Here is a 13,573-nt window from a genome sequence, read left to right as displayed (position 1 = left end):
TGACAGAGGGGTATCACTTAATTTTTCTATCAGGTCATACAGTTTAAGTTTTTTCTATTTTAAATTATTTCTTGTTTATTAGCATTTTAAAAGTTAAATCATAAATCACTTTCTTTGCATGCTACCTGTTACATGGGTGTTATGCCATTTACTAAATTAATGCGATATTAAAATATACTTAGTGCCTATGTAAAAATGTCTATTATATTTGAATGTTGGCTAGACTTTCTTGTTTTAAACAACTCAGAGAAACTGTTTCAGAACATTAGCCCAGCTGTCTTGGGCAGGAACAGGTTTTGAATCAGGCAATGAGAACATCTTTACACTTGGAGAGAAAGCTCGGTAATTCTTCCTGCTTTGCACCAAAGTCTCTCTTTGCAAACGGGGCCCTTGGGGCAGGCAGTGTGGGCATCACCAGGAGCTTGTCACAAATGCAGAAACCCAGACCTGCCAAAACAGAGTCTGCACTTAGCAGGACATGCAGCTGACCGGCACATGCCCATGGACGTTTGAGCAGCATTCCGAGAAAGGACCCTGGGGAGCAGCGGAGAGGCGGTTCCGAAGAGAGGCAGAGCTGCAGTGCGTGCCTGCAGTGGAGGAGGCAGGGCTGCCTTTTCCTGCAGGAGGTTTGCAGGGACCAGGCCATTTCTATCACGGACACCAGCTGCTTGCAGAGTAAAGCTCACAAGGCAGCCTCTCCTGCACATAAGACAACTCTTCACCAAGCTCACTGACCTTCACCCCTTGAAATCATTCCAAGTCCATATAACACATCTTATAATATACGATATTTAATGATTATATTTCCAGTGGCTTCGCTGATTACATTTTGACTAACATATCTTCCTGCCCCCTACACCCTCCATTCTGTCCAGATTGCTCAACACACTCTGCCTCTCTCATCTCTATGCCTTGCTCATGCTTTCTCTCATTATAGAATTCTCTTTTTTCTCTCTATTTCTACGGAAAGTCTTCACATTTTTCAAGCCACAAATTAAGGTTTATACCAGAAAATCTTTCCTACTCAGAATTAGCCACATCCTACCAGGCATTCCCATAATATATTGTTCTCTACATGGTTAAGAACTTTGAGATCTAGGGACCTACGCTGAGCATTCAATCCTTACTGGATCTGTGATCATTGCCAACTTTCTTAATCAGCTAGATCCTTGGTTTTATCCTCTGTTAAAAAAGGATATCAATAGTACATTTTCCATAGGATAACCACGAGACACAGTAAGTTCTCAACAGATATTTGCTATTGATTGTAATGAGAATCTCCGCAAGCTTTGATGCACTGAGAACATCAGAAAGTGTTTGTGGGGACATGTGTATATTTTCCTTCATGCTAGACTGTAAATTTCTTGAGTGCAAAGATAAGAATGTATCTATCTTTGAACGTCCTCACTCTTGCAATTATTCTGGCAAGTGTTAGTCTTACCACAATTAATTTCAGATAATCACAATTTTTTTATATTGGTAATGTAAGCAAATATATTGCTTTGTTTTAAAAAACATTACAAATAGTCACCATTCTGTGCAAATCCTTTTTTTCATATACGTAACCTCTCAACCTTCTCTTATACATGGCGATTTTTAAAGCCTTTCCTCAGAGGTCTGTTCTCCAACTATCACATTCATGTGCTGGGCCTTCCCTCCTAGATCTCCCCGACGCTCACCGCCCCCCCCCCCCCAGTTGCACCCACAGGAAGTGACCTCAGTAGGTCCCGCCATCTCCCATGGTAACTGGGCCACGCCCCGAAGGCTCCAGGTATCTCGGGGCTAGGTAACAAACTGCGTTTCTGTTTTCCAAAATTACAGCACGTTGCTGATGCACAAATTCTTAAATATGGAGCACAGATAACATGTCCTCCCTTAGGTTTGTGTTCTACAAATTAATAGACATTGGTGACTCAAGAATTATGGTTCTATGCCCCCAGATGGGGTACAGTAGATCACTAGACAACTAATAATAATATCCAAATTCTCCCATAAATTAGGTCTGTGAAAAATATTTTTACTGTATTTTGTTACCGAAACAACCGATCGATAATGAGAAAAGAAGGAAATAAATTAGATGGGAGAGACCATGCAGAAATGATTTAAGCCAATTCAACTCTTTATATCTGGGTATGAATATACCCGGTCGATTTATATAGATATTTACCATTTTAGTCCATTGATGAATTACCAGACTTTAGACTGAGAAAATGTTCTAATAATGATTACAAATAAGTTTATTAAGTGCTAACTGTGGCCTAAGCAGAGGACAACACCGTGGTTCACAGAGGCAACATGCCCAAGGTCACACACCTAGTAAATCGCTTAGACAGGAGAGTGTGACTCTACAGTCCACGCTTTGAGCTCATTGATATCTCCTTTTAATGTGAAAACTGAAACCTAGAGTGTCTAATATTCAAGGTAACACAATTTGTTAGTGATAAACTGAAGCTTAACTTCAGTCACAGGACTACTGACCCTATGCCTTTTCCAGAAGAGTCTTCACAGGAGTTTAGTTAGATTGTTTGCATTAATGTCTTTTACAGATAATGAAGAAGGCTGACTTAAATGAACTCCTTAAAATGGTGGCTACTGTGTAAAATCCAATCAAACTATTATCAATTCCATAATGAAATTCACATATCAAAAAGCTTAGATAAGCTCCTCTTCCCGAAAGAGGAAAAAGCACTTGAAAACATGAACTAAGTTATAACGAAGGTCATTTTCTTGAAAGCTTTCAAAACTTCACAATGAAACAAAACTTCTAATGATTTATTAGGGGGGAAAAAAAGGAAATGGAAATAGAGTAAATGAGAGAGATGGCAAGATGGGTCTTGTCTTCTTAGACATTTTATGTTTTCGTGTTGTTCTTATATTTTAATTGCCCATAAGATTGTGAAAACATCCACGCCCATAAATATTTTATGTCTTCTGCTCTCACATCAGAATAAATCATTTGATACTTGTGTCTTTGATAGGAATGTTGCTAATGTAATAAAAGCATGCTTATAAAGAACTTTTGGTTTGATGTGAAAAGACATGGTATTTTTATACAAAATGCTAGTGATATGATAACTTAATACAATGCTAACGAGGTAAAAAATAATAACCTAAGTATTCTGTGGTAAATCTAGCATTTTGGTTCATCCAGGAAGTCCTTTTTCCTGCTAATTACAATTTTCCTTTTAAAGTGTCAAATATTTTTCTACTAAAACTAACGATTAAAGAATCTGAGTGTTTTCTATAAATACTAAAACAAACTTCAAAGCCGAATCGCACTATGGATAGTCTGGGCTGGGTAATTTATTGTTGGGAGGGGCTGTCTGTGAGCTGCAGGTCCTTCCGTCAGTCCCTGGCTTCTGCTCACTATAATCAGCAGCGTGCAGTGTGACAGCCCAAAACGTGTCCTGGTGTTCGAGATGGCTGTTGGGACACGCCGCTACCCCTTGTTGAGAACCACAGTTTTAAAGTAATAGCTGAAAAGGGCAAATCATTATACTTTATGTTCTTTATCCAAAGCCCTGTTAAATGATCCTCAAATTGACAAGTTTTTTCTTTTATATTCAAGTCTGCCTGTCAACAGGCAAAATTTAAATGACCTTTTCCAGAGTTTCCAATTGAATGAGCATGTCAGTTCCATTTAGGTTGAAACTGTTATTTGTCAATATGCATTCATTTAAATTATATTCCTTTCCAGGTACATATTTTTCTTTTTTTCAAAGTTGAACATTTTTTTATATTGTTTATGATGTTACAGTTGTCCCAAATTTTCCCCCTTTGGCCCCTCCCCTCAGCCCGCCTCTAGAGTTTTCATCAATCTGAGGATGCCTGACCGTTTCCATGGCTATCCTTCCGGTGAACTTATTTCTCTGAATCTTCCTAATAAGGTCATATGATTTTTCCTTTTTTACTGAAGTTGGTCTGCTGTATAAAATATGCCTTGAAGAGAAGCAGCTTTGGAATTTCCAAAAATACTATTTCCTTGAAAAAGTAATGCCTAGTTCAGTGTTTCTCAAAAGCATAGTCCACAGACCACCTGTCTTAGAATTTCCCGAGCTGGTTGTTATGGTACAGGTCACGCTCCCCGCCCCACACCTGCTGAGGGACATCCTCTGGAAGGTGATCCGGCGTTCACACGCCCTGTGTACTCCACAGTCAGGAGCACAGGCCATGGGAACAAGAAGAGAAATGTGTACCAGAAATTACTCTTCTAGGGGAAATCATCATGTAGCTATTTCTTGGACCCCCTTTGATTCGTATTTATAACTTAGCCACCTTATACTGATGGGCAATAAACACTACAGAGCTTTCTTTTATCTAGCATTTATTAAATTTTAAGATGGCTATCCCTTAGTAAGGCTGCAACTTTACATTTGAAGTAAAAGTCTTCATTAATCTGCTTAAAGTCACCAATGAAAGACAACTTGGCCTGTGAAAATTAATGCAACTGACTTATGTTAAACCAATAATTATCTTTTATTTAAAAATACTCATTTGAAAATGCAAAAATATAACTAAGCTACAACACCTTGGCTTCTCTTCGCATGTCACTTTTCCAGTTTTAAGGTATTTTAGGTAATCATGTGACAATCTTGGTTTTGCTAACTTGAATGTTTAATCTCTGTGTGAAAATTTAATAGACATCATATTTTAATGCATGGGTAGTTCCATTCACCTCTCTTAGGAAAGACTAAAGGAGGAGGGCTGCCTCACAGCCTCGCACCAAACTCCAAGAATGGGTAGGTGGCTCTGAGAAATAGTAAGAGACTGCCATTTCTTCCTTCTCTCATCTTAGTTTACAAAACCCAAAATCTTCACTACCACAGTAAGCCAGAAATTTCTAGGTCATCCCGTAATCTTTTTCCTAAGACTGGTGACAACAATAAGGGAGAGATAATACATTGTAATTTAGTCAGGGAAGCCACAAAAGCAAAGTCAGAAATATGCAGCCACAGGTAATACGTCAGAATTTGCAATGCTTCGATACTCTTTTCCATCTACGCTGCTGCGCTCATTTTCACCTTTGCTCTACAATCAAATACATTACATGCTCACCATCGATATTTTGTTCACACTTCCTCACTTAGGTCTTGGTTATGGGAAAATGACCCTCTACTCCAAGGAGGGGCTATGAGTACAGTATTCTCTGAGTTTTTATACATTTAAGACCATTGTTCTATGGTATTAACATTTGAAGTTTTGTGAAAATAAAAAAATCTTTCTTCATACTTTTTTGGAGTTACTTGAAAATGTTGCTCTCCAGAAACTGGTGCTATCTAAATATTTGTTAATAGTATCCCTATAAATAATTTGATCTTTGTGCCTGCAGGCTCCAAGGATTTTGTTATTTTTTAATTTTCAAAATTTTTCTTTATTGATTTTTAGAGAAAAGCAAAGAAAGGAAGAAAGGGAGAGAAACATTGATCTGTTGCCTCTTGTATATGCCCCGACAGGGGACTGAATCCACAACACAGGCACGTGCCCTGACCAGGAATCGAACCGGCAACCCTTTGCTTTGCAGGACAATGCCCAACCAACCCAACCACACCTGTCAGGGCTGTATTTTTCTTTACAGTCTAGAATATCAGACTATGTCTTGGAGTTGATTGCTTCCTGGCAATTTTCCCAGGCATATGGTACATCCTTTTGAAATAGTGGAGTTCAGTTTTCTTAGTTTTGGGGAAAAGTACTTTTTTCTGAAGATTATAGTTTTAAACATTAGTTTTGTTCCACAATTTTGCTTTTCTTATTCAGGTCCTCCAATTATATGTATATTGGACTTCTCTGTCTACCTCCATGTCAATCACTTTCTCTCTGACTCTTTGTTTCCTCCCTTTCAACTTCACACTGTTGGTTACCTTTCTGCCCACAGCCTTTAGTAAATTTTCATTTGAATGTATCTTCCTTAGGGCCTACTCAGTTATCCCTTATGTTTAGGACGGTTTGGCTTTTCAATATATTTCTTGAATTCAATAAACTTTCATTGTACATTTTTCCATTTCTGCTTATAATCTTTGAATTTCTGATTACACTTTTGATGATATCTCCAAATTCTCGTTTGACAATCCTAAATTCAAATGGGAGTGTCATGGTAACAATATTCCTCTACACTGTGGTTGTGTTTCAATAGGTAAAATCTTTTGAATAACATTATCTATTTTCTCCTATAAATAGCTTTGTATGGAGTCTCATTCTATTTTGTGTGTGTGTGTATGTACCTAGTGTCTTATGGCAGGGTTCCTGTATCCGGGGCACCCTCTCTCCCCCTCTTTCTTCTTTCCCTTCACTCTTCTGAAGGGCCCACATATGTCTACTTATCTTTTTTTTCCCCTTGGGAAGAAATACGTCTTCACGATTGTCATCTCCACTCCCTGTCAAGACTCTTCCGGTAACTGCAGCTGTGAACTACCAAGTTCCAGACCTGTGTCCGCTATTTTGGCAACTGGTCTTGTCCTTTCTGCTGGAGGATGTTGTCTCTGCTGTTTCTCTTTCCAATAGGCAACCTCCACTCTGATTTGTTGCATCCACCAGCTTGTAGCCACGGCAGGAGTTCTGTTGGGATTTGGTATTTACTTCAGCTTGTCTCCCAGTAATTGAGAAGACATGGGTGAAGTGGGGTTGTATTTACCCTTCTTTATGTTTGCTTTCTAAAAGGATTGATAGTGATCCAGGCAGCTGCTGTACGTGTCGGTGGGTCAGAGTCGCACATGAGGTGGTCATGCACCCCTGAAGTGCAGGCACGGTGGTGCACCAGGTAGTCAGTGTAAGGGGTCCCCAACATGGAGAGAAGCTGAAGAGCACTGATTAAGGCACTTGGCTTCTTTCCACCAGGATTCCACTTCCCAAGCTTCTTTCTGATGCACACCAGCTGGATCAGGGCTCTTCCTTCATTCAGAAGGAAAGCTACCCTTCAAAAAAGTCTTCCTGTTCTCTTCTTCCTGCAGATCCACCTTTTTCAGTTACCCTCATAATATAACATCTTAGAAATCCAAACCCCAGATATGTACACTAAACTGCATTGGTTCTTCTTCTACACTGCACCATTTCTTTAAATCGCGGGAAATAATAATAGAACCAATTGTGTATATTTTCCTTTCTAAACCCCTCTCCCTCCAGGCCTGCCGCTGTTCCTCATTTTGGCAGCGAAGTTTAGGGATTTCATCTGAACGTGCTTCTCCATCCTCTATAGTATAAGTATCTACCCACTGTGTCTCATTATTTATGTGTTTTTAAATTCTTATTGATGACTGAAGGAAGGCTTAGCAGTGTATTTTGGTGACTTGACTTGATAGTAGCTCACTAATTTTCCCCCAAAGTCATTGAAAACACTTTGCCTCTTCTTGAATCAACACTTGCTAAGTCATCTCAAATGATGTTATATGTGGCAACCTACTGAAGTTTTTTTATTCTTCATTCACAAAATCAGAGATTCATGAAAGATCATTACAGTAATCATTAATATAATTTTATGAATGCTTTTTTCCTTTTGAATGAGCACAAAAATATGATTTTTTGTAAAATAAGAAATAATCTCATTTATCATCACTAAAGAATTTCATGTTGCAGACCCTGTTCTTTATGTTTATACATGTGTCAAACTCACATATAATACAAAGTAAACCTTTCCAAAGAGATCAGCCCTCACAATCAAGTAAAAAGATCTCTGCAACATAAATAACCATGTTGAGCAACAAAATAAACATTTACTGGGAAAAACATAACGCTCAGGCACATCTTTCTGAGTATAATAGTAGAGGATATATTTAAAAATTGCTAATACTGCTTTTCCTTAAAAGAATGACCTAAATAAATTTAAATTGGCAAATATTCTTAAAAGGATGATGATTATAGATCATATTCAAATTCACATACTTACACTCATTCTCTAGTAATTCATAAATGTTTTAGATAAATATAGAAGAACTATCTGCTACTAGAAGAGTTGCTGTGAAATTACTGTTATAATTATTTGGTAGATATAGATAAATTTCAGTGGATTTACCATCTGCATTACCCATAAGATGACCAGATCAAATATCAATTCTAAAATAATTAGAATTATTACTCAGGGCTTAGACATTCTGAAATTAAAGGTCTTTTTTGGGTATTGTTTTTAAATGAAACCATGGAAAATGGCTATTGCTTTCAATTTCATGCTAAGATATTTTGTCACATGCTTTTTAAAGGGAGCGGCGTAATATTAAGTGTAAGCAGGTAAATTAAGGAAAAGTTTGAAAGCCTTTCAGAGGTAATTCATTTACGACGTCTGCCAGCCATGAGGAGACACATGCCCCTCTTCTCATGCTTCTGCTTCTTAGTGTGAGACACGTTACCATAATGTGAAATTCTTATTTTTGTGAAGAAGACATGACAAACCAAACCTCAATTTAAATTTTCCACTTGAAAAATCTTTCTTTTCGACGAGCAGAATGTTCTAATATAGCCCTGAGTCAAATTAGAATTGTCCCCCTACACGTGTGCTGTTCTATAAGCAAGACAAAAATAATAACAGTTATTCATTTATATTTTTTCAGTTGGACAAATCAGCTCCAGGCAAGGAACGCTGTCTCTATAGAAAGTCATTATCGGAATGATCTATCCCGGCTCTGCCAGCGTGGATGTCAGCGTACTCACTGTGTTCGTAAAAGTTTCCACAATGTAATAAGAAACCAAGTTAAATTCCCAAATCAAACATTTCTAGAGAGACAGTAACCTGATTTTTCTAAACAGTTTCGACTGTGATTGGGAAAAACAATTTTGAATCAATGTTAAAAGGGATGTTAATCACCTAGGACAGGGGTTGCCAAACTTTTCCTGCAAGCGACCCGATTTGAAATAGCGGGGGCTCTGCAGAGGACCCCGTGTCTACTCCTACCGCACTCAGCCCCTAAGGCGAAGAGCATCAGCATAGACAGTGTGCGCGGCAGGCATGGCTGCGCTCCAGGAAAACTCTGCGTAGAGAAGATAATTTGGATTTCACATCCTTTTCACACGTTACAAGGCATTATTCTTCTTTAATTTTTTTCCCAATCATATGAAAGTATATAAATAATTCTTGGCTCATGGGCTACATAAGAGCTGGCCGTAGGCAAGATTCAGCCCTTGAGTCATAGTTTGCTGACCTCTCATCTAGGAAATTAAACTAATTATTTTATGGGCATTTGATAAATTCTATGCTAATGATTGTGGTAATGAAGGTGATGATTAATATGATGATGATAATGACTAATAATGGAATGGTAAACAATCTCATGCATTTATCATTTAAAATAAGTTAAATTTTTTTGACTTCATACTGTAATTTCTTTAATTATCTTCTCTTATTTTTTGTAATGGTACTTTAATTTTTCACAGTAGTCCACCCTTTTCCTTAGGTAAAAATACATTCCTTTTGTCATATCAAATGTGAATTGTCATGATTCATAATCACCATCATCCATTTGCTAATATATTGCACCAGAAGTATTTTAATTTGTCATATTTGCTGCACAAGTTTTCACTTATATCTTTTCATTTCAACTGAACGTTGAATACAAGTTGTTACTAACTGTGATTAATTAAATTTTATAAGCTACCACTGTCTCATATACCTATGTATCTACGTATCTACTTATCTGTTTATCCACAGAGAGGGTAGGACAGAGCTACCTACAATGTGTGATTGTGCCTGGATTTTCCCCAAGCAATCCTGTGGTCCCCGCTTTGATCTAAATGCAACCAGAGAACTGCAAACTAACCTAGAGTACGCAGCTGGTCCGGTCCAGTGCAGTCTCTGGCTGCCGTACTCTACAGGCACTTGGTTCAAGTTGCAAAAGTCACTGTGAAGGAAAAGTTCCCGACCACAGAGTGAAAACCCACGTTATTTTGCAGAAGTGGCCTGGACAGATTTGATACTGTAGAAAATGACACAGGTTTGTTTTTTTGTTGATGTTGTGCCTCTGTGCTTCTCACCACAGAACTGGAGAAGCTGGACTTCAGCTGAAGTCAAACTCTTAGCAATGTCATTAGTGGGGCCTCCAATAAAGCTGAGCTGGTCGCCCAAGGCAAAACAGTCATCCCGAATCAACTGCACTCTGATGGAGTCTGCAAACCACGGCAGTTTTGACTCCTCCTGACCTTTCCTAATGGACAGCCCGATGCATTAAACATTAACACCCCATGAAGCAGTTTGCAGTGGGGAGGGACATCCAGGAGACAATTAAATGAATATGTACCCTGCACTCCAGACCCTCTGCGTCCTTCATCCCTGTCCTACTCACCCTGTGCTCACATATGTTTAGCAGTGAAGGGACTGCCTAGGACCATGAAGTCCAGTTTTCCTGCTAATCGCCTGAACTCCACCCTAAAGGAATTCCACCCATTAGACTGGAAGATAGTTCACTTTTTACAACACTTCACAATGACCCGGGAGGCATTTTTGAATTGTATGTTTTCCTTGAACTCGTGGGGAAGACACAGGGAGCTCTGACACTAACTAGAGGGGCCTGTATTCCTCAGGTGGGCCAGCAAACATAATTTCGTGTGAGGATTTATCAGCCAACAATCCCAGGTAGACTAACAAAGTGGCCACTATAACTCGTCTGTAGACAATGAAAAGAAAGCTACTATTGTGAAGAATCACAACATCCTGGAAGTATTTTACTTGAATTGATATTTGAGATGATGGATGACTTACATTCCAAATGTCACAAATATTTTGGACAGTTGGATTCATGCTTTAAATGTAAACCCCATGTGCCAGAGAAGGTACTAGGCATTTTATAAGAGATTATCTCTAATCTTTCCGGAAGCCTAGAAATACAGTGTATCTACCCAGTGCTTAGGAACACTTGACAGGAAGCAGCATGTAATTCAAAACGTTTTAGTAAATCACATATAGGCTGAGGGGATTTTCTCAAACATAATTGTGAGTGGGATAATAAAATCACCATTATATGGTTTTAGTGTTTAAAGAAGGTTTTCGATGTGATCTTAGAACTACATACACATTTTCAGATTTGTACATTTAATGGAATATGGTTGCAGGGAAGACAAGAAAAGCATTAAAAATCAGCTTAACAATGACCATTGCTTTCTAGCCATTCATTATTAATCATAAAGACTTCAGAAAGGGGGATACATCTCCGCTTGGTTTTGACAGTGAACGGTGACACAAAAATTGACAGTGACTGTCTCGTTGTGCAGAGAGGAGCGACCGGACAGCCCCCACTGTGGGGCACTGTGGTTACCTCTCATTCTCCTACGTGCTGTTCGCATCACACAGAAGTTAGGAGACATGATGCATCTCTCCGTACGGACACACTTTTAAATTTTAGCCCTCGATGACCATGGCAACGATATCATACTCTACGACGGATGATGATGAGGGGTTTTTCCCACCCCCACCCCCAACCAGCTTAGTGTAACTGATAGTAAAAAGAAGAAGGTCAATACAACTGCGAACTCTTGCTTTGACTAAGCATCCATTAGTACAGAGGTGTTTGGAGTGATTTGGTTAAAATGTAAACAATGAAATTGTGAACAATACTTTAGAGACCAGACTTAGTGAAAAAGTTATTTGGTGCACACATACACATATGGACCTCATTCTCTCTCTCTCTCTCTCTCTCTCTCTCTCTCTCTCTCTCTCTCTCTCTCTCTCAGTAGAAACATAATGGAAGAAAAAAATAAAAGAATATGTAATAATCCGCATGGGTCAAAACCTCAGGTAAAGAAGGGAGTTAAACCGTCAGGAGAGATAATCGTCAACCCCGTGAGGTGCAGTCAGGGGTGACTGTGAGCAATAACAGCTGATTGGACCTATTGGCTGCGTCGTGCTGATCGTGAGCTTCTTGGTAGTGATGAGGAAGTCTTCCCCCTTCTCCCTTGATGCTCTACAGCAAGTTCAGGAATTCGACTGATTACCATTTTTAGGTCACACATCCCACTATCAAAACCATAATGATCCAACCTAGGAGAACTTGGTTTGCAGAAACAATTATAAAGGACACTTGGACATAACAAGGGGGGGTGGTGGAAACAGGGGAGGAAGGTGGGGAAGGCTGGGGTGGTAGGGAGGGGTTGGAAAAAAAGGTAGAAAACTGTACTTGAACAACAATTAAAAAAAGAAAAAAGAAAGAAAAGAAATTGAAGCTTAAAAAAACTGCAAATAATATATACTTGCAAAGGTATAAAATTAATTCTGTGTGAACAATTGGAAATTATCCAATCACAGTCTATTAAATTCAACATAGATATACCTAAGTTACTAGATTAGTACAAATACAGGGACTTGGGGGAATATTTAGAAATTTTATTAGCAATTTGAAAACAGCAGAGTGGTGAGTGAAAAGGGCCATGTAGGAAGAGGAAGAATTATGGTGGATTCAATTGCTACATTGTCTTTAATCTTAGTTTTGGGATACTTGGTCGATCCAGGAATTAAACACATTAGGTTTTTAAATCGACAGGTAGGGATAGTTTTGGAAGGAAGGGTATATCTTTTTGTTTGGTGACGTCTGGTTGACTGGATTATGGTCAGAAAATACTGTCTGTAAATATGTTTGGAATTTGTTAAAGTTTGTTTTGACCAATTCATGAGTAGTTTTACATTTTTTCATGCCACAAGAGAAAAACATATCTTCTCTGTCTGCAGCATGATGCGTAAGAGTTTTAAGACCGTAGGCTGCAGGGCCAGACCAGGTGGGTTAAATCCTGCCCTGCTCCTCTCTGCCATGTAGCTCCGAGCAAGTGAGCTGTCCAGTGTGAGTCTCAGCTTTCTCATCTGTAAAAGGCTGTTATGAGGACTACATAAGTAGGTCAGACCTTGCAACAGTACCTAGCCCATAAAGCATGATGTTATTGTTTATTAAATACCTATTGTTTTGTCCCTCTACCATTTACCCACATGTGCACACACACACACACACCCCCATCTACTGATTTTTCAGATCCCTGCTTAGTTTTACTCGACTCAACTATGACTCTTTCAGAATCTTACAAACCAACGTCCATTATAATTTGATTTTATCTGGTTGTATTTCTGGGGGGGTTCTGATTTTTTTGTCCCACTTTTTCATGCATTTAACAGCTGATTCATATATGCGCCTGAATGGGGATCAGACCTGCAGCCTTGGCCGATAAGGACAACACTCTAACCAACTGAGCTACCCAGCCAGGGATTCAAACATGTTTAAAAATTTTATCTTATATGTGACCATTACCAGCAGTGGGATTTTGTCTTTCATCCTAATCTGGAAGTCTTTGGCTCTATTTGAACACTAACACATATTTTTAGTCACCTGACTGAGTTGATTTCATTCCTTCCTTGAATGAACTATTAACTAATATTACACAGTTCTCGGTTTTCTCATTCTCTTCACTCTTACTTTCGCTGGGTTCATCAACCTTCCTATAATTCATTTTGTACTCTCTATGCACCTCCCTCAAGACCTGAAAATTCTGCCAGCAACTCTATTAGTAGTGAACGTTAAATGGTTAAACTGTATTTTGAATATTAAAGAGCTGTTATTAGAAGATTTTATATCAAAGAATGAAAACAAGATAAAGCCTTGACACAATTTTTGCAAGTTAT

The sequence above is a fragment of the Desmodus rotundus genome, chromosome 13, assembly GCF_022682495.2.
Source record: "Desmodus rotundus isolate HL8 chromosome 13, HLdesRot8A.1, whole genome shotgun sequence".
Classification (NCBI taxonomy): domain Eukaryota; kingdom Metazoa; phylum Chordata; class Mammalia; order Chiroptera; family Phyllostomidae; genus Desmodus; species Desmodus rotundus.
Note: the sequence above shows the minus strand (reverse complement) of the source record.